This window comes from Lasioglossum baleicum, chromosome 9, assembly GCF_051020765.1.
Source record: "Lasioglossum baleicum chromosome 9, iyLasBale1, whole genome shotgun sequence".
NCBI classification, from domain to species: Eukaryota; Metazoa; Arthropoda; class Insecta; order Hymenoptera; family Halictidae; genus Lasioglossum; species Lasioglossum baleicum.
The window spans coordinates 3681562-3708231 of record NC_134937.1 but is presented as its reverse complement, the minus strand read 5'-3'; the positions used below and the strand labels follow the sequence as shown (position 1 = coordinate 3708231).

At 34.6% G+C, this 26670-nt stretch overlaps 1 protein-coding gene and 1 long non-coding RNA gene across 3 annotated transcripts in view; both read right to left on the bottom strand.

Moving 5' to 3' along the window:
- Positions 1–26670, bottom strand: part of LOC143211768 (dipeptidase 1) — a 342491-nt gene that overhangs the window by 186005 nt on the left and 129816 nt on the right. The window lies entirely within an intron of this gene.
- Positions 4846–26670, bottom strand: part of LOC143211769 (uncharacterized) — a 138865-nt gene continuing 117040 nt past the window's right edge. The window contains exon 2 of the long non-coding RNA XR_013009528.1: positions 4846–14721. This is a non-coding gene — a long non-coding RNA (uncharacterized LOC143211769). The remainder of the gene's footprint in view (positions 14722–26670) is intronic.

Genomic DNA, 26670 nt, shown 5'->3' with positions numbered 1-26670 from the left:
ACGGCTACAATTTTAATTCCTCCAAAGGAATTACTGTGTGGAATTTAATAATTTCACTCTCAAGCTCCAAATGTGATTCACGGCCCCTTGTTAGACGGAGCCTAGACAAAGAGCGCGGTGAAAGGAATATTTAGAACAGCGGATAGAATTAATTTTTACGCTGAACCCCATGTCAAGAAGTTGCCCTGGCCTCGTGCAGACGTTATTACGCCGGCGTCGCTTATCCTTCTATATGCCGGAGCTCACGCCAGCGTCAGGACGACCATGATCCTGCGTCGCAGTTTGCTCTTCCTGCGTTTGTGTTCACGAGAAAATATGCCACGAATTTCCATAAGCACGGAATTTTTGGATTCATTAACGGACTGACTATTACGTAGAGTAACTACGCCTATTATGCAACACCTGACTCTAAAAGCTTGCTAAAAATGGGGTTCTCCATGAAACCACCGTCAAAATACGCCGAAATTAATAGAGTATGCTAATAGTTACAAGCAAACTGCAAGTTTTATGAATTTATGGTGGAAATGAATAGCTGCAATTGACTAGTAAACAGATTGACAGAATTTCAGAATTTTAATAGATTGCAATTTTTTCATTGTTTGTCTAGTTATTATCACTCTGCCGTACGATTTATTTTACGGTTTCGAAACTTTATATCTATTGTATGCCTATATGTTCTCCAACAGCTGTACATTAACAAAACCTGAATAGAATTTTATTTCGGTTTGAAGGAAATTAATAACTAGACTCGGATCTTCATGCAAAATAAAAAATCTTTGTATGTATTGATTGCAAGACACAGGAGTGAAATAAAAATTTCTTTCTTCTTTTAATTATTTGATTATGCTGTAACCAATACGTTGATGTCTTTAAATCTTTTTAATATGTTCACTGCTTGAAATTGTGCTTACTCATTTTTGTCATAAATGCATAAAATCCGCAGTCTATTAATAACATACATATTTATTAGACTCTGTTCAGAATCTTCATCATGAGCTTGACTCGATGTCGTAGGGCAAAGGGTTAGGTACACGTAAATTTTGAGTCTTCGTTCGTCATATCAGAACAAGTTATTTTCCTTCAAAGACATCAAGTAATGAAAGAATTCAGTACCAAGGTCATGGAATTAAATTTTTAATTAATATTTACCAATAATCTTTCTCAACGGGCTGCGTACAAGAATTTAATTACGCTCTGGCACCCCTCTCATTCTGTTCACAAACTCCCCGTTTGTATAATCAATATTGATGTAATAACTGCTGGTATATTCGTTAATCGACGATCATCAATTTCAGAAACATAATGTAGTGATATTACATTATTGTTTTCAATTTAAGACATCGTGATTAAAATAGGTGCTAATTGCAGTACCATTATTTCTTTGTTTCAATATGAACGCATTCATGCACTAGGTACAGCACTATTGCGTAATATATACAGGGTGGTCCAAAAGTCATTGGACCACTTTAAAATGGAATAATCCTTTCATTTTAAAAATAATTGACATTCATTGTTTTAAGAACAAATTCAAGTTTTGAATAGTTTAGTGACTTCTTGGCCACCCTGCACCTATTATGCAGGCTATTTTAATTGTTATTAATATTAATTATAAACATTTTAATGATTATACAAAATAGTCAATTAAATAAAACATTTTGTCATATACATTCTGTCAAGAAAGTACCGGGAATTGATCATTTTAAAAGCCCGTTTAAAGGGATTATTGAAATTCTTTTTGTCGCTAAGTTGGCACAACTGTCCTCTATACTCACGCGGAGTTTGAGCGTCACTTGTCATTTAGTTTGTTTACAGTGCGCCATTTTGTCAGTTCATCTCAAGTGTGTTTTGCGATTTTTGCGAATTTTCTGCAAAAACTCAATCGCGTTAAGGTCGCTGAAGACATGTTAGAACGAGTCAATTCCGACCCCACATTCATAAAACGCATTGTAACTGGTGATGAGACATGGATTTACGAGTTTCACATGCAAACCAGTCAACAAGCTTCGGAATGGCGCCTTTCAATTGAGCCGAAACCGAAGAAAGCACGTCAAAGTCGATCAAAAGTGAAGGTGATGTTGACAGTTTTGTTTCGATTACCGCGGTGTTGTGACTCGAAATTCTTGACACAAGGTGAAACAGTAAATAAAGAATATTATCTGAGCGTTATGCGGCGTTTGGGAGAGCAAATTCGTCGAAAAAGACCAGATTTGTGGAAGGAAACTCATGGATTTTGCACCACGATAACGCACCATCTCACAAGGCTATCATTTTGAACGAATTTCTGGCCAAAAACTCAACAAATCTTATCGAGCATCCACCGTCTCCTGATATGGCTCCGGCCGACTTTTTTCTTTTTCCAAAACTCAAATTACCACTTCGAGACACCCGTTTTCAGTCGATAGATGACATAAAAGAGAATTCGCGGCGAGTACTGAAGTTGATTCTAAAAAATGCGTTTAAAAAATGTTTTGATGATTGGGTTATTCGTAAGTGTATTATTTCGAAAGGGGCCTACTTTGTGAAGGCGATACAATAAATTTGGATGAATGATACATATTTTGTGTTTCATTGACCAATTCCCGGTACTTTTTTGACAGAATGTATACATATTATAAAAATAGATTGTGTAGCTGTAAGACCGAATAAAATCATTATGAATTATAATAGTTTATCCAAGCCACTTATTATATATAAAATAAGAAGTTATAGAATTCCAATGAGTTTTAAAATAGTACCTTTTATCAAGTGAGGTTATGTGGTCACAGTACAAAATAATTCTAACCAAAATAATTTCCTCGCGAAAAATTCAATGTTTTCACAGCAATCACTTCTAAATAAATAAAGATTTCCAAAATCGATTTCACCACTTCTAACGATGCGGGGTATTAAAGTTATTAATAATACTAAGTACAGATCAAAATTGTTGAAAAAGCTGGCCCAGATTTGTTTTAATGGGCTCTAAACAAGAGTGAGGTCTCCAATTTTCAGCCGAATCATCGAAACTGAAGTTCATCAAATATCTGGAGAACGCACGCTCGTATAGAATAGTCGAAGTGGATTTTTCGAGTATGTTTCTCGAGTGTCATTAAAACTTGCCGGCACTTGAAACTCTCCGCGAACGAAATTTTTATTTTAATTTATCTAATAATCCCGGAACGAATTAACTACGATTGTAGCTGTTTATGCTCGGTGCGCTTTCAGTAAGTTATCGTATTAATTGCATCGAATTTTCAGTCGCGTGTTGCACTTTCGCGGGAAATCGAGTTACTGCACTATCCCCCACCCTCTGGCTCTAACCAATGCTTTAATAAAACGTAAGAAGATTATGGCCGGCAGGATATAATAAGGAGCATTCAGAAGTTGGAGGAAAATAATGGGAGGGAACGAGAAGATGCTGGTGTATGGACAAAGGCGAACGATGGGGAAAGTGCATTCCCCCTTCTCGTTCATGGCTTATGAAGTCTGATCATGCGCTTGGCTTTACTACTGAAATATCTAGCCGCGGCGCTGTGTATCCACGCACGCATAAATTACCCATCCGCATTCGATATGAAGCTACTGGCTCCGCCGACGTGGATTACATTTTCCATAAAACGCCAGAGTGATTTGCGAATTTATCACTCGGTTTTATCAGCCCTGTCTTGCCGAGAGCCATGCAATTTACGTCTCCAATCGACAGTTGACTAATTGACATTCTTTTAAGGAGGGTGCCTCGTTAGCTGTCTAGCGGGAACGTGATTTTTAGATATTTTTCCCGGAAAAACTAATCGAAGCTTTTCTTAAACGAGTGCTTCATTTAATAACACATAAATTGTATAACTTGTAGTAATTTTTACATAGTGTAGTAAGTTATACAGGATATTTTTTTGAAGCAACTGCATCAACTGAAATGAAAAATTAATGTTGATTCTGTTAATATACAGTTAAGTTAATTCCTTTTTAATTTACGAAAAATGCAATCTCCCATTTTGTAAATAGTTAATTCTCTTTAATGGAATTTCTTATTCCAGATGATCCAATCTCCAAGAAATCACGCTCAAAGCGACTGAGGAAACAACTTTTGGGATGGAGTGTATTACTCAGTCATACTTTTAAATAAGGCACTTGTTGGTCAAATAAGTTCATTCGTTTTTTCAGAGAAAATGTCTAAAAATCACATTTATTTGAAAAGAATTTCAATTCATCAAGTGTCACTTGGAAACATACATAGCAGGGCTTCTGCGAAGAATAAGTGTCAAATCAATTTGTTTCTAAACATCATGTATTTTTAGATATTGTTAACGAGGCATAATCCCTTAGGTGGATACACCCTTAAATAATTGTGCTTGAATTAATTGTACCGCAACGGTAATATTATGGAAAACAGAGAAGATATTTCTATATTTTCATTAACAGTTTATGACTGAATATATCAATTTTTCATACTAAAATGTATCATACAATTTTGCTTGACGTTGTCTACACACAACGTATAAAAAGAAAATAATTACTATTTTTTGAAAACTAATGTATCACTGTTGAATATTTAGGATGTTCTGACATATGTTAGTTCACAATAAATAAGTAGAAATACTGACGCAATATTAATAGTTTCGCTGTGTATACTAATTGCCAAAACATTCAAATGTGCGGAGGCCATTGTTGTATGTAACAAGCTACAAATTCGCATTATGTAGTAGACAATTCAAGTCAGTGTAATGATACATGTATAATCCAAATGCATACAGTAAGCCTCTTGATATCCGATAGTCTAAATGTAAACAGTTTATCGACAGTTCTCTAATTCAAATTATCTGTATACTATTCGTCATTCGCTTGATAAAGCATGCGAATAACATGAAAAAATTCTGTTATAATCTCACAAAAGTGTGCGTAAGAAAACCTGATCAATCGCGTCAAGAATCGCTTGATGTTTTAGGATAAAGGTCACATTTTTCAAGATTTCAAGATCATCGAAGTTTTTTTAAATGGGACAATATATCTTCTTTGCAACAGTTTTATAGGTCATAAAAAAACAAATTCAACGATGTGATCTTCACGTGACTTTCAACGAGAAAATCATGTTTGTATCCTTGAAATCTCAAAAAAAGTGACCTTGAGTCCATTTTTTTGCCCATCACCGCATTTGCCCCTTCGAAGCGCGTACTCTTTGCCTCTGACCTTTGTCCCAATAATGAAAAATAAGCAAGATATTTAAGATGTTCAAGTTAGGTGAAATACCCTGTATATTCAGTCGGGAACAATATCAAGTGGACACTTTTAAAAATCGCATAACTTTTTTAAAATTAGTCCGAAGGGCTTGAATCTTCTGATGATGTTAGGACGACTAGTTATATAAAATTTCATATTAATTTAATACTATTTTAAAACAATATTAGATTCTATATCAAATTTCTATAAATAATCCACATTTGAATGTGTGTGATAATAAAAAATTAATTAAAATTAAGGAAATAATAAATGAAATAAAAATAAATAATAGCATATTATAAATTGACTTGAGAATGAGTAAACCAAAATTTGTTTAGATTGCAATTGGTAGGAATCATAAAAAATTGTTGAAATGATGTTTTGTCGACTTTTTTATTCATTTGAAGATCAACATATTAAACATGGTTGAATTTGTTTTTTCATTAGCAATAACGTTACATTGATCAAAATACGTCGTTCATAACCTTGATAGATCGGAAAATATGACCCAAAGAAGACAAACTTCTCGTTCACAATAATTGCTCCACTGAACCAAACATTTTCTGCCTGAAAAATTTCCTTGTATTACCAAAAAACAACGGAGATATTTTCGGTGTAAGTCTTAGGTGCCTCATAGACATAGATCTGCACATACGAGAGTATGAACTCGTATAGGTGAATATCAACATATCGATTTCTTTTCTGTTCACTCTAAGTGTAGTGTAATCTTAATCTCAATGTTGCACACAATTTTCTTGTTACAAATTCCACGATACAAAAACTTTAAATCCTGTACCATAATTCCGGCAATCTATTCATGTATTTTCAAATGAGACATCTGAGTTACTGATTAGTTGCAGATATTATGCATACGCAACAAAAATGTGTAAATCAAATGCAAAACAGTAGAAACATTTGAAGATTTTCAATGTACCGCTGTAGTATTATAAATATTAATGTAGTTCTCGTACCTCAAAATTAACGAAGACAATCTTCGGTTTGCATAATAATTCACAGTCCACTGACAGGACCTACAATCTCCTCTCACAGCAAATAACCCGATGCAAAGTGTTAATAATAATGACAAAGCGTAGAGCGGATTTTTATGCAAAATAAAAAATTTCTGCACCAATACAAGGAACAGGTGCCACACAGAAACATTGTTTTTCTTCAACCACGCGTCAATCAGTTAAAGATAATACGATTAATGTACCGAACTTATTTTAATCTCTCTGTTTCAAATTTTACCCACTCAGTTTTGTAATAAATGCATAAAATCCGCTGATTAATGAATAATTAGTTACTGGCAGCATTACGCACATTAAACTTTCCAACACCGTAAAAGCGAGAAACGATCGAAACAACAAAAACGTATCAGTACAGAATCGCAGTTATTAAATCTCGTCGGATGAACTGCGCCATAAAAGAATATCAGGAGCGGTTTTATTCTATTCCATCTAAAAATGCTCGGCGCATAAAATGCACAATGGTACCGTCGAAGGAAAAAAGGTCTCGGTTGCATTCCGGTGTTAATAAAAATGGCTGTCCGAAGAAATTCGATCGTTTCCTGGGCCGTGTACGTATGCGTTTCGCTTTTTTAATTTAAAGTACACTTCGTCGTCGCGTTTTATTGCGAGAGGCTGGTCGCGATAAAACTGAAACGGCTACGGACGGTATCACTTTTGGCGCGATACCAAGCCGTGGTGTTATCCGCGGCAGCGTGCGCCGCTAGACAATAAAAATAACAATAACCGCATCGTTGTATAAACTTATTAGAACGGCATGGCGTGGCGTGGCACAGCGCGCATCAAGGCAACGCGCCGTCGTCTCGGAACTTCTTCGCGAGTAGATCAAGAGGGGTTGAACGGGGCTTGCAACTTCGCAATCCATGAGCACGAAGAACGAACGAAGCTGAGGCCACTCGTAACTTTCCGGCGAGAACTTCAACGGCCGAATTCGATAAACAATAAACTTGCCAACGCGTGGCAACGTCCTCGTGCCATACTCGCACACGAAAGCACTATCGCAAGTAGCAAGTATCGCTTGAACCCTTGAACAGCAGATTGCGCAGTCTTCGACCGCCATAACGGTAATTGCGAATTTTTGTAATGCGTTGGAGCGTCCCAGAAGTTCGTGCCGTTTAATGCTCTACTATTTAAGCTCTGAGGCACTACTGAAAATTGCTATTGGGAGACCAGGGCTAAAAGTTTCGATTTTGAAGAATGTTTCTAATAATAAAAGAATGTTTTTAAAATTACGTAGAAATAGCATAGATATTCTCATCATTAACGAGTAATTTATTGTTAAATTTATTATCAAGATCCATTCTAATCTCTAAATATTAAATATAGTTAAATTAATTCTATCCTTCGTGTACTCATATTCATGTAATGTTTACAATGGCAACACAGCACACAGGAAACATAGTGTTTAGGACAAATCCAATCTCGCGGATTTGGGAAGTTGCATAACTTCATAAAATAATATTGATGTTTCGTCGCAACTACGTGTTGACGGTATTACGCTCTTCCGAAGGCAAATAGATCTTGCGACGTTGAAACCGAGTTTAATTGTTGAATGTTTCGCCATTGTTTTCTAGGTTCTGAAGTTCCTCTTCCTGCGATTGTATACCAACAACCCTCCTTTTTTTATCTTTTATTTTCAAGCTTTGAATCTTTGAGACTTTAGGTACATTCCACTTGTTGTAGTATCTTCCACTTTGATGTAACAGAGTTACAGAAGAAAATTAAAATGTAAAATTAAATTAAAATTAAAATGTAAAAGTCACTAGATCATTTTAAAACTAAATTCGTCCAATATTTTTAAAAAATCCACATTTATTCTTTTCTAAACAAATTCGGCTTTTAAATGGTCTAGTGACTTTTGTGCCAATCTGTATTAGACAAATTGATCTTAACATTAATCCTACCATGACCTGTCAAAAGATCAGTTTTAACTCGAAAATTAAGCATTTCTTTCGACCTAGAATAAATCCGTTCTATATGATTCTTTTCATTTTATACATACAAAATTAGTTTTTTTATATTAGTTATAGTTTTAATTAATATTAGATTCTAACATATTTAATAATGTAAATAATATTTTGAATAATGGTACAGCAATTTTTGGTGGTGACTCTGAGTCACCACATGAGTGGTAAGGGTTAATTATTGAAATTTGAATGATGCATCCAAATTATTATACAGGGTGTCTCAAAACTAGTTGTGCTTCCTTGAAAGCGGTAATTCCTAATGTCATTTCAAGTAACTTTTTCGTTTGCGACAATCTTTTCCGCGGCTTTGTCAAGAAGTTATTAATGAAAAAGATTGGCCAATCTGAGCGCAGCTACAGCGGACGGATTCCGGCGCTGCGAAGGGCCCCGCTAAGCATGACGTTGGTTAATAACCGCGTTAATAACTTCTTAACAATGCCGCGGAGAACAATTTCCCAACGGAAAAAGTTACTTAAAATGACATCAGGAATCTCCCGTTTCAAGGAGGCATAACATTTTCGGGACCCTCTGAATAAGTTTCTCCATTCAAGCACACACTGTTATAAAAATTGCGGGAAATCTAAGTAAATTCAGTTTTGTAATTTTTGTAAAACAATGTACACCAGTTACATTTTGTAGAAAACAGTTTCACGTTTTTCAGCTCATAAAATTAAAGTATTAGGAAGTAATTTAAACAGAATGATTTAAAAGGGCCTATTAATGTGGGAATAGAAACAGCGTACAACGACCTATCGAAGCTTGATGTGACCGTGTATGTGTGTGTGTGTGTGTGTGCGCAAAGGCGCGAAAATTAATGATCGCGACATTGACGAGCGCCTAAAGGTCTGATCGCACCAGAGACGCGGTCGGTCTGCTCGATAAGCGGCTCGCGGTCGTCACTACAAACCAATATGGCGGCGCCCTTACCTGTCAAAAATACTGCAGATTTTAGGCACGCATAGCTCCTGAACCATTGATCCTATAGGATCGAAACTTTGATCTGCAGCCGCCCCGGGTACAAATCTACTGGATTACATACCAAATACATCATGATTTATAGGAGAAAGGCACTTTTGAGTCCGGTAAAGTAAAGAGCAGCCCAAGGGCGATACAGTTATCGATGAAATGATTGCTTCACGTTAATTACAAATACAGCCTGAAATTTGTTGGATACAAAGAAAATTGTGAACGCTAATTGAAAGTGTTGTATGTATGCAAACGATTTTTCGGTTCGATGTTCCAGCCAAATTGATGGAGTTCGCAAAGTTACGATCGCTGCCGGACTATTACAATATTTCAGACGCGTTTAATGCGTAAGCCGATAACGGGGCAGGTTCAATTCCATTTTTGACGATAATTCTGTACCTGCCCCAAACCGTCTGATATTCGTATTTATGGATCGTATTTAATACACTCGGGAGAGTCGGATAACTCGCAGTAATATCGTAACACGCAGTCGATGCGTCCAAAGCGACGCGTGACTACGAGCAAAATTCAATATGGCGACGCGTTGGCAAACGAATAAACTTGCACGATTATTTATCGTTTGATTTATTTGGCTTTCAACTTCATTCTTTTATTTAAATCCGACTTCTGTAGACTAGTGCGGGATGTGTCAAAATATACAGGGTGTGCGGAATGAAGTGTTATAAACTTGTTGTATAAATTAAATAGTCCAAGGATCTTTATAGTATTGTATAATACATTTTTTGGGGGAGTCTGCTGGAGATACCCAAGATTATTTTAAAAAGAGTGTTGGTAAGTAATGTTTACTTCAACCATTTTCTTTTATTGTGCACTTATCATTTTTCAGTACAATATTATATAGTTTGTTTCTGTACATTTTTCATGTGTAAAATAATTGCACAAAGTAATAGAAATATTTCGTACATTTAAGAAAATTCTTTGTCAACCATTGAAGTGCCTACATTTTCCTGGGAATGAAATTAGACACGTTGCAAATAGTGTCTAATTGGAGATTCATTGTATAATTCCACGACTACTAATTTAAAAAATACGATAATTTTAGATAGTGTTTTTTAAAATTTATCTAGCTCGTATAGGTTATTCATTTGCATCATCACCCTACTATAATATTATTAAAATATGGAATTTTATATTTAAAGATGGTTCATTAACACGTCACAAAACACGATTATAATAATCCAAGCGTGAGATTACTTCCTACTTATATTTTAGTTAAGAATACATCATGTTCTTAGTTGTAAACGTAATTAAAAAATAGAATTACTAGTGACTTTTCATATTTGATGTTAAGGTGTTAGATTCTGTTTTAATTGATTTATGGAAACGAATATAAAAGATTCATTTGCTAACAAATATCTAGAATATTTTTTAATTTGCGGAACATATCGTACTGTTACGAATATAAAAATATATATAAATGTTATTTATTTCATTTTGGCTCCGAAAAAATTTTATCAAAAATCACGCGCGAATTCCACCGCGGAGTAAAATAAAACAAAAATTATTGATATTGGCGTACATATATCGTCACGTGGATGGGAGGGGGAAATGGCAATAATAGTACTTGCTATAGAAATATTATCTTGATAACATTTTTCGTTTAATTTGCAACTATGTGGATGGTTCTAATAATTGAAGCAATTTTACCGTTTCATTGTGACTTTTAATAGCAATATGCACCCGTTACGTTCGCGTATTGCAGTAAGTGGATTCTCTACATTGGTATCGGCGAATGAAATGATGTAGGTAATATCGTTATATGTGCTCAACATATGCAGACATAGCTTGATTAACTTCCTAATTGGATATACATTTCGTACTATTTTTCTTATAAAAGCGATAAATGGAAAATCGGTAGTACTGAGAATAAAACTTTCTCTCCACTTTATAAAGTTAATTGTTGAATATTTCTTAATGTACTCTACTTAATGTACAGAAATGTAGATCCATAAATTGATTGGAAGATACTATGGTTTTATGTCCCATCAATTGTAAATTTGATATCGTGTAGAATTTCAACATTTTTCTCTTTTTTGAGTTTAATTTCATATTTTTGTTGGCTTCTATTTGCATGTTATCAATTTTTAGCATTTCAAATTCCCCTTTCTGTATTCAATAACATTATTGTTTCACTTCAATTGATCTAAAAATGTTTTATATTGTAGTTTAATATAAACATGGAGATTTGCGATTTTTTATGAAATATTTGATTCGCCATATTTACCATTTGTAGAATACAATGTTAATCGGTTCTTTACCCTTTAAAAGTTTCGTTTTTTTTTCAAACTTTATTTTGCCTTAGCACATTTATTAATAACCTTTATTAATTTTCTGAATATTGTTTTATTCGGTATATTATCGATCATATTCATCTGTATAAAATCTAACATTGCATCAAAAACACGTGCTATTACATATGTTGATAGGAATCCTCTGACGCGTCTGATCATGTCCGACCAATTCTACTTCCTGCTTATATGTACAAAAGTGCGCGAACCCCACAGATCCTAAAACTCTGTTTTCTCCAAACCGAGGTGTCAAACGAGAAAATATTATTCCTTTCTTTCAACTTATTTTTATATGTAAAATCGTCCCTTGCCCGGATGTCCCTCCGTTTCGGACACACCCTACGTACTATGTATTATACTGCGGATTTTATGCATTTGTAACAAAATTGATCAAATTCATTAGAATGAAAATAATCTAACAATTTTTAAATTCAATTGTATTGGGTTGGCAACTAAGTTCGTTCGGTTTTTGTGATTTATTCCAATGTAAAAAACCGAACGAATTTATTTGCCAATCCAATATTTTGTTGGACTTAGTAAAATGATTAAGAAAATAAATAAATGTGTAGATGTATACAGTGAATCGCAGTAATATTTTTAAATTTTTTAAAGGAAGATCACTTATATTTAACATGACGGAGTTTTTTTGAAGAGGTTCTAACAATGAATTTACTACAATTGGTCGGCATCACAGAGAAAACACTAACAGTTGTTTATTTTAGAATTATTTTAGAATAGAGAATAGACCCACATGGAAAAAATTGTAAAATATAACTTTTAGTATATTCTCTGTAATTTGGACCAATTGCAAATTTTTCAAAACTTCTTTTACTGTAATAAACTAATTGTTCTAACTTCTCAAATAAAGAATCTAAATCATATGGTTAAATATTTAAAAAGTTATCGTCCATTTAAAAGCGTCCGAATATTATTAGGATTCTTATTTTGCATAAAAATACGCAGTCCAATTATTATATATCGGATTTTGGAATCAGCTATTTCTTTTTTAATGGAAAATTGTATCGAAAAGTCTGAGTATTCGAATAATTTTTGGATTCACCGTATTTGTTTAAATATGCACATGATAGTTTTGCATCAGAACACGAATTGCACATAAAAGTGGACACAGTTAATCTAGCGAATATTGATTGGTTGTCGGAAAGAGTCTTTGACTCATCTTCCATTCATTCTGAATGGCTCGAAAAGTTTTATTGAAGACTACGCGGCGCAGACGATCGTTTCCGTCTTGCCAGCGGTACTCGTCTTATTCGAGGAAGCTGAAGAGCGAAATAAAGATCTTCAGCGAAATAAAGGTGATCAAAGGGTCTGCTGATGGCCGGTAAAAGGGAATCTCGATTCTGAGGGATGAATATTCCTCCCGGAACGGGTCCCTGCGTAAACTTACGACCTTGGTTTTCTAAGTGTTTACTCTGAGAAAATGTTTCCTGGTTTATTCTGCACTTCGACGAACTGTTACCGAGTCTGTTCACTGGGTCGACAGTGGAACTTAATACCTAAAGTGATTTCTTAACGCACGTTCGATCAGCATTCTTTCTCTATTCATCTGTATGTTCTTCGTAATATTATTTAGTGCATTATTTCATCTAACGTTTCAGTTCGTGGATTATTTTAATTCGTTTCGATTTATAAAGCTCCTTTTCAATTCTACTGATCGACGTTTACACCGATCCGTGCGACGGTTGTCACGACTTTGAACATTTCATAGTGAAAAATTTTATAAAAAAAGTTTAAACCTACTTCGAAAGCACGCACTAAAAAGTATGAAATAATTTCCATTTAATTTATGTGAATACACACGAACTTAAATACAATACAATCTTTTCGGAGGTGGAGCGAAATTGAAAATTTTCGACACTGGACATTATCTTCAGAAATGATACAGATTGAAGCCTCTGTGAAAACATTAAACAATTTTTTTCGTGAATGTACCTTCCACAGATTGGAAAATTGAAGCCTCCCTACAATGATACTTTGAAAATCGATGTACAATTTTTTTTCGCTGTTTCATAGAACAAAAACGAGGACCATGTTCGGTTATGTGAAGCCTTCCTGGCGTACCAAGAAAATAAGATTTTTTGTGCCATTGTAAAGGCGAAATTGTAATCTCTAAATCTACGGAAGATTCATCCACGAAAAAATTTATCAATATTTTTAGAGACATCGGTAGCATTTTCAAAAGAGAACATGTCTTGAGTCTTCCACCTGTCACGTAATGTGAAATTATCTTAGGCGAAAATGAACGATGGGTATTAAAAATATATGCGTCAAACTTTAAAAGGAGACTAGATTTATCGTTGCACTGTTTGTTTTAACGAAATCATCACTGTTTAAACATCGACAATTTCTCAGGAAAAATTTCATGTTCAAATATTTTTTGGATGCAGCTTTTTCTGGTCCGTGTTATTTCGAAATCATATAAAACCAACTTCGTTTACTGGAAAACAAATGATTAATATGGGTTAAACTTTTCTTTACGGAGCGAAAAATGCTGGACATTCTTTTATTTAATCCTATAGATGTCAACGATAAAATTCCAGAAATCCAAGTTTTAATGTTACGAATTCACTAATTCAAAACTTATGCGTGTTTAAAGTGGAACGATTTTAAATTAATAGACTGCGGATCTTAATGCATTTATGGCATACGCAGATTTGCAATATAAAATGCAAGAAAATGTATTGTTATCTTATTTTTACAATGAGGAATTGTTTAGTTTACGATGAAAATGTGTCTCAAATACTGATTTCTATTCAATGACGGTTTATTAAAGAAAATGAGAATTTGCATAAAGATCCGCAGTCTAATAATTAATATCAATTATTCAGTCGTTGATGGTGAACCGACGAATTGTATTTAAGTGATCGGGTATGCGCGAATTAAATAACGTATACCTTTATGTTTTCACGATTTCAATCGCAACATAAAAAATATGTTTCTCATCCTGTTGGGAGGAGATTTAAAGCTATATTTCATTTTTTCTACGGAATTTCGCAACGATTTCAAGGGAAACAATCAATAAATAATTAACAATAGATTAATTGTTAGAACAAGAGATAACTCTCGTTTCTCGTTTTACTTATTAAGTCTCTTTGAGTTGCAATTTTATGAGATAATGTTCTACACTTTCTCAGCGACCTACATTATCATACAATATACAAAATTTACTTACTTACAAAGGGACCTTTGCTGTAGGGTAATTATCTCATGCGTTGCCCAAGGCACGAAATTAATTAAGTCCCTTACCTGCAACAAGAAAAATTGGATTATACATTTGTCTACGTGTAGACAAAATAAAGAAAATACAGAGCGGCTTAAAAACGATTTTACGAACGAAAGTTTATCAGTTTGCAAATTAAAAACAAAAATTTTTATTGGTTGTGAAGTTAGAATCATTTCTCCATTTTTTAATGGCGCTGTGTATTTTTGAGTTTGGGAACAGCAAACTAATCTCGCATTGAAATAACTTTGTTTTATCATTATACTATATTTATTTCAATTTTTCCATTCAGATTTCAAATGAATTTATTTCCTTAATGAAAAAAAATGTACCTTTGTGCTTGCACTATTTTCTTATTCAAAATGTACTATAATACGACCTTTGAACGACCTTGAATCTCAAAACTGAATATTGGTAAAAAGAAAAATGAACATTTGAAAAACAACACCCATAGGATATTGGTCACTATAGAAGCTCTTATTTTCGATGAATAATTGAAGAAAAATCTGTGCAAAGTTTGAGTGTCCACAGATAATGCGAAAACGTTTCCAAATTAAAATAATTAATTTTATGCTCGTAAAATCGTTTTTCTCGAATGTCTACTAAACTATTTACCAAGTCGAAAAATATGTTAAACAAAACCTGTAGATCTGGACAGGCTGCGTCTTTTATGTTCTATTACTTTTCTTGGTAAAACAAACGGTTTTCGAAAAGATTGAGAAAAACGTCGGATCAAAATCCAAAAATTTTTTCTAAATTGTTTTCCTCAATTTTTTCCGAAACTGTTTGTTTCACGAAAGAAAGTAATACAACATTAAGGACGCAGCCTGTCTAGATCTACAGGTATTGTTTAACATATTTTTCGACGCCGTAAGTATTTTAGAAGATATTTGAAAAAAACAATTTCATGAGCATTAAATTATTTTAATTATTAATTCATTTTTGGGGCACGTTTTCCCATTATTTGGTCGAGCTCAAACTTTGGATACATTCTTTTTCAATTACTTGGAACAACTCTGGAGGGTGTCATTTATTGAAGCCACTCAATACCATTCAAATTAAGTTCCAAAATTCAAAAAGACGTGCAGAACTGTTACTCTTATTTTCTTTTTTCAAGGAATTGAAACAATATATCCACGCAGAAATTTCTCAAAATTTCGCTCGAACTAGATTATTCCGTAATACGATCGTACAACGTTACGTCTAGGGAGGGATTTGCGTTTCCAAAACATTTGCAGGAGCCCGGGATTGATATCCGCATCACGAGTACACTGGGATTTTCGTGCGTCCCTGCGGATGTGTCTAGTGTTGCATAATTAAACACGCCTAATTTCCAGTAAAAAGAAAGTCGCGTGTTTACTTTCGCCGGTATTCGCCGACGATAACTGCGGTCTTCTCTTTCGAGTCGTTCAGGATGAGCCGTGATTACCCGGGGAAAAGAATTTTTCATTATCCCACGAGCAGCATACTTTTCCTCTCTCTTTCAAACTGTGTCGTCGGTCGCATTGAATTAAAAAGAAGAGGGAGAAAGATGGACGAACACACACACACACACACACACACACACACACTAGAAAAAAGAAACAAAATAACCGGAGCGCCGTTATTTCTACACGGCTCGTAAAGACAGTCACTAACTATTTAATTCCATTCTTTCGCGACCCTTGTTAAATTTTCATACGGGACGTCACGTACGCAGAGCTCCATGGGCTTGCATAAACGAGTTTCATAAAGGAAGACCCTGAGAAATTGCGAAACATTACGCAGTCCCTTTCCTGCTTCACTGTTGCCGCTCCTTCTTCTCGTGGATCGCTATTCGAGAGAGGATCATGCACTCCCCTAAAATGGTTTTATACTTCAAACGGAATGCGTTAAAACTGCATCGTTTGGCGCATTTTGAGTCGTCGCTTCCCGTATAAATATTCCATGGACCCACTTCAATCAGAGGACGGAAGATTTGATGCGTTTCTGACAAACCCCGCTGCGTATGAAACGGAATAAAATAACAAACTAATACGGTTTGCCACGGGACTCGCATCTTTTTATCCAACGCGAGCGCAAACAAAAATTCTTTCCGGATTGGTTCTCTGAATTGGGATCGGGGAGTGCCGCCGCCCAATGCGACGAAGAAATGTGTTAACTGTCTTTTGAGGTTTTCGACTTTTACAGCAAAAGCAATATTTAATAACGAATATGTACGATTTCATCAATTTTATCTACTTTTTATATTTTTTACTCTACTATTCATCAATCTATGAAATGCTTACAATGTACATTTAGATTTACTTACTCAAGGAACACTATGTTTGTTAAAAGACTGACTTACAATTAGACTTAACTAGTATTTAACTTTAATATGTATCATATTAATTAATTTTTTTATGACAGCAGTAAGCATGATGCTATGGCATGATTTATTTCCGAAACGTTAAATTATAAACATTTTAAAGGGTTCATATATTTACGATACGTACTGTACATTAATTGTTTTATTATTTGCATTGTATGTTCTAAGACAATTTAAATTTTTGTTTAACTTTAATAAAATTCCTATATTGTTCTTTTCTTAATAAAATAGTGTTGGAAATAATACAACACAGTATTCTCAAATTCTTAAAATGTTTTTACATTGTTCATCATATCTCATTGTTCTAATAAATGTATGAAGTCCACAGTCTACAGATAATTATCGTACCACACTGTAATTTACCATGTCAGTAATAATTTTGGAACATCAAATAACTTTAAAATATATACGTATTTAAGTATAGTTAGGTCATGACAAACCGGAAATGAGAAAAGTTACGGCGCTCCGAAGAAATATTGCTACACGATGAACGTAGCCTGTACACGTACCTCGTACATGTGTACAATAAAGACAATGATTTATTACTCTGTATCTCGTTGTGCGAAGCATGTCAAGTAATTTGAAGTCTTCGACATAAATGAGTAGCCGCATATACCGTACATAACAACTACAGCACGTTCACATGACACTTTATCCATATTTCATTAATTTTGCACTAGAAACTAGGTACAGAGAAATTTTTTTAAAAATATTTACAATATTAGTATAATTCATGATGTAGACTTTCTGATATTACTAATAACTAGACTGCAGATTTTATGCATTTATGACAAAAGTGAGTGGATGCAATTTCTAACAGTAATTGACGACGAAAATGAATTTTTACTTAGCTCCTGTAGTTTTAATTGACGCATACAAATTTTATTAAATACAAAGATCCGCAATCTACTCGCAACTGTGTTCTGATTTTAAGAAGTAACACATCTAATAATCTAATCTTGTATAATCAATAGATTGCAGATTGCTATGCAAAATAAGAATTTTCTAGGCTCATTGTAAGAAATAATAAACATGTACTTTCTCTCTTAATCATTTTAATGAGCCAACAATAGCGTAACAGTGTTCATAAATTCTTCTAACGTTTTGACAGTTCTACAATTCAGTTCAATTAAGTTCAGTTGACTTCAGTTGAGTACAGTTATGCCATAAACGCATAGACTCCGCAGTCTAGTACAGTAATGTCTCTATAAACGCGAAAGCCTCGGGGGGATTCGGTTGCGTTTATCTCAGGCGGGTAGCTATTTTTTTTAGCATCAAAGGCCGAGCCGAACGTAAAGAAGGACACCGCGTGTCTCTTTCTTTCCCATACGCTGCCCTTCCTTGCGCCCGAAACGTTCATCGTCAATTAAACCATTAAATACAGTTGAAATTATATCTTGTTTGGTCTTATTTTAATCATAAAAGTGTCACGAATATATTGATGAAAGTTTCATAACAAAATAAGTAATAATAAAAAAGATTCAATAGTGGTGTTGCAAGTGAGGACGCACGGGCCTTTGTACTGTGCCGACGTTGGTTCACACCGATATACCCGAGCCGAGATCAGATTACTACAGTGGAGGGGATATTTTTTGCGTTTATCGCCTACAGCCTTTTTGCGTTTATAGAGATATTACTGTAACGCTGCCCAACAGCCAAAAAACGTTTGGGCGTATCCCTACCCCTCGCCCATGTGGGTAGGTTTTTAGAGCAGGAACCGCGCGCGCGCGTTAAATCACTCACGACGTAGGTTAGGGTTAACCCAAAAGGGTGCACGAATATGTTTTTATCCCGGAAATCCTTCAGGATTAATTGCTACAATTAAATTAACACTTCCCTGTCTTGTATAATGGTAAAAAAATCTCGAAACACAGGAGACATAAAAAGTTGAAATTTGGTACACAGGCAGCCGGCAGCCCAAAAGGGTGCACGAATATGTTTTTATTCTGGAAATCCTTCAGGATTAAGTGCTAAAAATAAATTAGTGGCATACCTCCAGAAATAAGCCAGCCCTTGATTTTTCAACGAGAATTATGCTCGTTTTGAAATATTCGTCAGAGAAGGTGCACAATCGTCGCCTCGGCCTTGAAGAGTTAATGAACCGCAAAAAATTAGCGAACTTGTTCCATTTCTCACAGATCATCCTGTGTAAGTACATATCTTACTCGCAGGAAACACGAAAGCCTAGAAGTTCGCTCGCTATGCAAATTTATTTAAGAAACCACTGTTGATTAAAAACTCCCCGTCAGAAAAAGGAGTTCAAGAACAATTCGGCCGAAGTTTCTTGAATTTCGTACTCCAACAAGAGCAAGTTATTATCTGCTTTCAAAATCAGCGAACTTGTTAGAGCAGACAAGCTTGCTCGTTCCGCTCGGTTTCTCGTTATCCTCGCAACCATCATGTTCATTATTGCCTATAAAAATTTTTTTCTCCGCCGTCCACCCGGCATGCGCGTTATTAATTTCTAGCATTCCGCCCGGCAAATGAACGTCCGCATTGACAGTGCCGGATGTTTTTACGCGGCGCATAATTATCTACAGCAGGAAATGCGAAATTCAAAAAACCACCGCGGCGGCGACGTTGAAAAACTCCTCGTCGTCGGTGGAAAAATAAAAATCGATGACAGCGCCCGAATTCTACGCCCCCATTGAAAACTCCTGCTCCGACATTTTGATCGTTGCCGTTTCTGCCGCTATTGCACCTTGCAGACCTTGCAGAATTTATTTATGCGACTTGTCGCACCGTGATGTGCTCCTTTCGCTTCCTTTTCTTCCATTGTTAGCGAATTCTATTATTAATGACTGGACTATGGATATTTATACACGATAATAATGGTCTGCATTAATGTACAAAGTATTCGTACACCAACAGCTTGAGTTATTCAGTTGGACAGATAAAAAATTTAAAAATCGTGACCTTTACATTTTTCTTCGCAATTGCGACCAATATTAATTAAAAAAAGAATTATTTACACATTCGCTAGTAAACTTTCTGACGTCTCAAAAAAATTGAAGCTGTTGGATTCAATTTTGAAAAAGTTATTCGTTTTTAAAAGGTGTATGAAATACTTTGTACCGTATATAGACACTTTTATTTCTTCTCTTAATGATTAGAATGTATTGAAACTAACAGAACAATATTTTTATATTGTTGCAATATTTTTACTGTTTTGCAGTTGATAAAAAAATGAGGAAGCTTTTTTACAGAGTATTTGTAATGAAATTAAACTTTAGAGCAGTTTAATTATAATTTTGATATTAGAGGGATAGCTGAAATTAATAAATGAAATTTTACTGAGATTTTCTATATAATTAATAAAACACAGTTAATTCATGTTTATTATTTAAATTTGGTGAAGAATATTTCATTGTTTTGTAATATAATTTTTAGGATAAATTTTTCAATTGAAGTGGTAATATTAAATTGATGTTTTAATTAAACGCATTAGAAAATATTTTGATAAAATTAGTGGAGCATTTTTGTGTCAGAAATCCATAAAATTCGCAGTCAGCATATTAATACTGAGTTAATTATAATTTGAGTAACATTAATTTGGTTCATTGCAAATATATATATGTATATATAGTACGAGTAGTTTTCATTTAATCACAGTTACCTGTATTAACAATGAGTTACAACTAAATCGTCAAAATTGAATCACACACCATCATCTCTACCTATATCTAACCCAGATCCATTATGATGTCAATATCTGAATGTCCAGAGTCCAGATATCTACTTTGTCTTAAACATTTGTTTGTATGTCCCTATCAATAAATAATAAAATTGTTATGCATCTGTAATTCCTTGAATAATCATAAATTAATTTACGTTTGACGATTACAATGCTGTGGAACGTCGAAGAAAACATTGGGAATTGACAAAAGGGTTAGCAAAAATTTTGTTTGTGTCTTTAGTTTAAATCTGAAGAAAAATAGTGGAATCGCAGCAATAGCGGGAAAGCGATCTTGATATCGGCAATGTTAATAGTATGAATCTTCAAGTTCGCCTGGATACTTTCCAAAGAGGGACCGCAGCCTTTTTGTTTCGCTCATAATTATGCGAATCGAGGAAAGGCGGTAGCAATAAGCCCGGAGGAATTCCTTTTAGCCAAAGCGAACAAACGGAATACAGAAAACTGGGACGCTTCTGCCGCGTTCAAATATTCATTTTTCTTTTGTTGTGTGCGGTCAAGACCGCTTCCCCTTCTTTAAAATAATTTATATTCTACCGGAAAGACCGTTTACCATCTTCAATTTAACGAACCAAAAATTATGCTCACATTCTTTATTTAAAACGCAAGAGGGAAAACGTGCGACGGCTGACTGTGATTTGTATTCCTTTTCTCGAAAGAGCACGAATGAGCGACTCGTAGTTTCTTCAGATGTTCCAGAGATGGATTTTATTTTAGTCTACTTTTCTGTTCTTGTCCCACTTAACAAGGGTAGAATACATTAGAGGCTAATAGCGAGACATGGATTTTTATTGCCATTATAAAAAGCAGATCGTGTGAAATGGAAGGCAGTAAAACTTTAAAAGAATTTAGGGACACTATTATTTTACTTTCAACTTTCACATTTTTTATTCTACTTCAATTTCTTCAAGATACTGAAGAAAATTCTGATACAATATTCACGAAAATGGCAGAACATCATTTTATTCAAGTACGTCCAATATTTTTCATCAGAGTTGGACAAAAATTTAATCAACGATTGACGAATTTTCTAATTCAATCGTTAATCGCAATTAACAATTCATCTCCTAGTTTAGTCGTTAAAATTGTGGTTAACGATTAAATACTTAGTAATCGTTAATTATGGTTGACGATTAAATACCTATTAATCGTTAATTGGGAATAACGGTTTTACTACTTTAGTCGTTAATTGCGATTAACGATTACATTCCTTTCAATTGTAATCATCAATCGGATAATTGATTAATGATTCACAAACTTTGCAACAAGGGTTGCTTTCCATCCTATACAATAATAGATGCCTTTTTGTGCAGACCCTCTCTTTGCCCCTTCCTTTATATACATAAATTTCTTAAGGCTCATTGTTTATACCATTAGAGTTGCATTCGAAAATGTTCTTCAATATTGTCGACCTTAGATTCTAAGATATTATTGTATTGTTAGTATGCACAGACATGTGCATGCTGCTAATAATACCACGCGGGGTTTTAAAGCTTAATAAAAAAAACTGCTGAAATTTCGAAATGAAATACGGAATCAAAACTATATGAATACTGAAAAAAATGTAAACCGAAAATAGGTGTATTGTCATTTGGTCTATTATACAAACTCTGTTTACGTGCTTTTTTGTTTTTTTTTCGATCACTTCTTTATTTAATCAACGATTGACGATTAACTTCATCAATCGATTGAATCAATCGTCGATTTTTCAATGATTACCTTCTTTAATCGTACACATTAATCAATCAATCTCGATTAAAATTTTAATCGATCCCAACCCAACTCTGGTTTTCATTAACTAATAGTTACACCGTGGTTCTTTATGCAAAATAAAAATATTCCACATCGATTGTGAAAAGAAGGGGTTCCATAAAAATTGTTTTCAACGCTTAATAATTTTAATACAGTAGATCCTCGATTATGCGGATCCCGATTATAAACAAATATGCGTTTAAATATGATTATATTATGAAGGGAAATGAATTTTCAAAAACAAAAAATTAATGTTGGAATATAATGTACATTTTAATTATTTCCCTCGGGTTTCGATTATCCATCGGGCCTTAATTTATCCGGGCTGTTTGTCTCCCGATCAATCCGGTTAATCGAGGTCCTATTGTATATTGAATGCAGTCTAACAGTATATTCTTAGATTTTTATAATCTTTCACTATTTTGTAGTTTACCCAGCTAAAATTTCTTCATAAATCCATAAAAATCCGCAATCCAATCATAACAATCAACGACGTTTCTAATTGAAACGTATAAATGAAAAAGTCCATGGGCTATCTTCCAAGTTAAACATCACACTACCACAATATTTCATTACCTATCCAATTGGTACCGTTCAAGAAAAATTGATTTCATCCCTTAATGAATTTCATATATTGAAATGAATGTAACATTCTTAGATTTTTATAAACATTTACTATTTTGTATTTTACCTAGCCAATTTCATTATAAATGCATAAGAAGCCGCAGTCTACTTATAACTGACTAACAAAACTTTAGTTTTTACTATTAAGGTTATTTTAGTGTGCAAGTAATGCATTCTAGGAGTCCGCAAGTACAGTAAAACATTTATATGAAACTGTCGGGAGATAAGTTGGTTCGCATAAGCAGGTGGTTGATATAATAGGAGTCCACTTCTCTTCCACAACTGACAATGATTTTTCGTTCATTTAATAGGAGTTCACGTTCACATACGAGGATTTCGCTCAGCTAGAATTCAGTTATCCAAGCACTGCTAAAATTTAGTTCATATAAACGGAGTTCTACTGTACGGTAAAGTTATCAAAGCGTATAATTTGTATTCTTGAGTAATTGACCAGAAGAATGAATTAAACGTCTGTTGTAGCAAGGTACGGAATCGTGCTGTGTGTTACAATAGAAGCGAGAAATGTAAGAGACAATGCGAGAACCTTAAGCTATTGACAATACAGAGCTTCGTAGAAAAGAAAGGGCATTGAGTAATTATTTATAAGGAAGTAGGCACTCTCCACCAATTTCGATGACCCGAAGTAACTGAACATTGTGAAAATGTTGAACATCGTTGAATGAGAGAATAAATTCGCAAAAATGGGTTGAAAAACGTGAAAACTGTAACTATTAAAATTTATAATCGTTTATATCTCATAAACTAATCAATTTCATTATATAACTAATGAATCTAGAGCACAGAGTTTTTAAATTTTTGTTACGAGCTCAAATAAAACAGTTGTAACAAGCATCGTTTACTATTTTCTCGTAATTTAGACGCAACGTAATTTTCCAAAATTTAAAAGTGGTACGAGGTATTACCAGATACTTTTTATTTCCCAAATAACACTGTGATTTTTCTAAATGTGAGAGTTATTTCTGCCTCGCCGTGTACTATTGAGAAAATGGTTAAGTAAAATAGCCCAGAACGCAGATTGAGTGTAAAATTTGAACTTCCACTTGGCCAGATCTAGATAAGAACAACCATGTTGAAGAATACAAAATCGCGCTAATATTTTTGACAGAAACTTGTAGTATAAATTCGCGTCATCGGCACTCGGCCGAGGGAGTATTCATCTCAGATGCTAGACGCAGGTCAAGCGAGAAAAGAAACATTTTTACGGAGGCATTGAAAACCGATGTGTTTCCTTATCGCGTTCCTCGCCGGAGCGGATGTTTCATTTCTCATGCGACTGTTATTAGAGCAACCGAAGTAAAAGGCCGCTAGAGCCCCGGATGGCGGCCGTTGGCCATTAATAACTTTGCAGGACGAATAACCGGACGTTGAAAGTGGTCGTGCACCCGGAAGTGGTTTTCGCGTCCGCCCCGGTCGGCGGTCCTGTTCGGAAAAAAGAAAGGAATTCTCGCATTGTCGCGCGCGGCTTTAATTAATTGCTCTCGATTATCAAACTCCGCGACCCTAACACTTTCACGGTTTACACGTACACGACATTTCGCGGCTCCCGTTTCAACGAACCTGTGTTCCTGATTTTTGTTATTTTGCTTCTTTCCCCGTTTCCGACGAATTGAACGCGCTGCGCGCATACCTATTAAAATTTCCCACCGCGCGGTGAAGTAATGACTGTAGTTCTTGCACCGGAATATACATGTTACTTGTTCAAACAGCTATGAAGTAATGCTATCCTTTCACGCTGTAAAATTATACGCTCGTATTAGCGGTGCCAGTGAGCAATTCGCTGTATTCCTCGTTTTAATGGAAAAGTGGAATTTAACCCCTCGAATGGTGAAACGGTGTCTCGGAGAGGTCATCAAAATTTTAAACCGGATCATGATGTAGCTGGTGTTATCACTAAACTGCGGATCTTTAAGCAAAATAAAACTTGTCTGCATCGATTCCAAGAAATTGAAACCAAATTGAATGTTATTTCTCCGCTTAATGATCTTAATAGAGAAGAAATCGTATATTTTGAAATCTTCAATTTATAAAATATTTCAACAATTTTGAATTTCATCAACTTAATTTTACTATAAATGCACAAAATTTCGCAGTCTAGTTACGACGAACAAAATTTTGGTGGAATTATTATACATTTCGGTATTTGGTAGAGAATAATTAAATACTTCAGATGTGTTTCCACAGAATCCGCCTCGTTAATTCAAGATTTAATACAAATGCTTTTGTGTGGACGAAGAAATTAATCATATGTGTTAAGGAAATGCAAACTTTATGAAACTTCAAGGACAAAACTAATATAAAATCTTATCAAAAATAAGATTACAGCTTTCCTTATGCACAGAAATGTTAATCGCTACACCTAATATTGCAGCATTTCCTTCCAGGCGAAATTAAATTTTGTTTTGTTGTTGCTAATATACAGTATACAGGGTAGAGCATATAACTTGATCACCTCGAAAACTTCTAAAGTATGCGTTGTACACAATAATTATTTCTACAGATGTTACATGATATCAGGGGAAACATGTGATGTGTTGTACATAACTGCATTATAAGTGGGGGCGTTTCTAAATGGAACCGTCTACTTTTTTATGCACCAATCGATGCAGTTCTTTATGCACTAATCGATGCAGTTTTTTATTGTCTATAAAAAGGTATTAACCCATGCATGTCGAGAAATTATTAGCTTAGGAGATATTTTAATTTAAATATTGATATAAGAAAATCACTACCGCGATAAAAACGTTTTCTTCTCACATATATTTCGTAGAACAAAATGGGGAACAAGTTTGATCGTGTAATGGCTGCATGGTGTAAAGCAGAATAACTGTTATTGTCAAACTGGAACTTTCTCCGATTTCCAAAAAAGTAAAAATTTTCTATTAATGCGTACATATATGCAGTAAAAGTTTCAGTGGATTTATAACTGTTTTCTTAGAACAGAAAAGTTAATAGTCAAAAAGTAACTGTTATATCGGAACTAATTGAAAATTTTAACACTTTTCTTCAAGCTCTGAATTAGGCTAATAATAATTAGGTTAAGAATAGAGCAGGTCAGGGTAAGAATGAGTGAGACGGAGAGAGAGAAAGAGAGAAAGAAGGTAGGAACTTAGGAACCGAATGTGTGTGTGAATAAGATAGACATGTAAAGTTAGGATATTGTAAACCAAGTCACATTTCTCAGGTGTAAGACTGAAAAATAAAGCAATAATAATAATAATGTAATTGTTAAATAAATTGTACTACAAGGGGTTAATATAGTTTGTCGAGACGCTACAGCGACCACGATACTTGTATCATATATTAATGCGAACGGTGGACACGCATCGTACGCAGGATTGAAATGAATGTTTTCGCGTGACTATAAAATACGCGTTTGGTTGTCATACGTCGTCCATAAATTCGGCACGGTAACCCTGTCAAATTGTTAGCCGTCGGCTCGACGACGTCCCCTGCACGGAGCGCAGCGAAACATTTTATAAAATACGACAGACTCGTTACATCGCGTCGCCGCGGACAGACGAGTGAGACGGGTGCGCT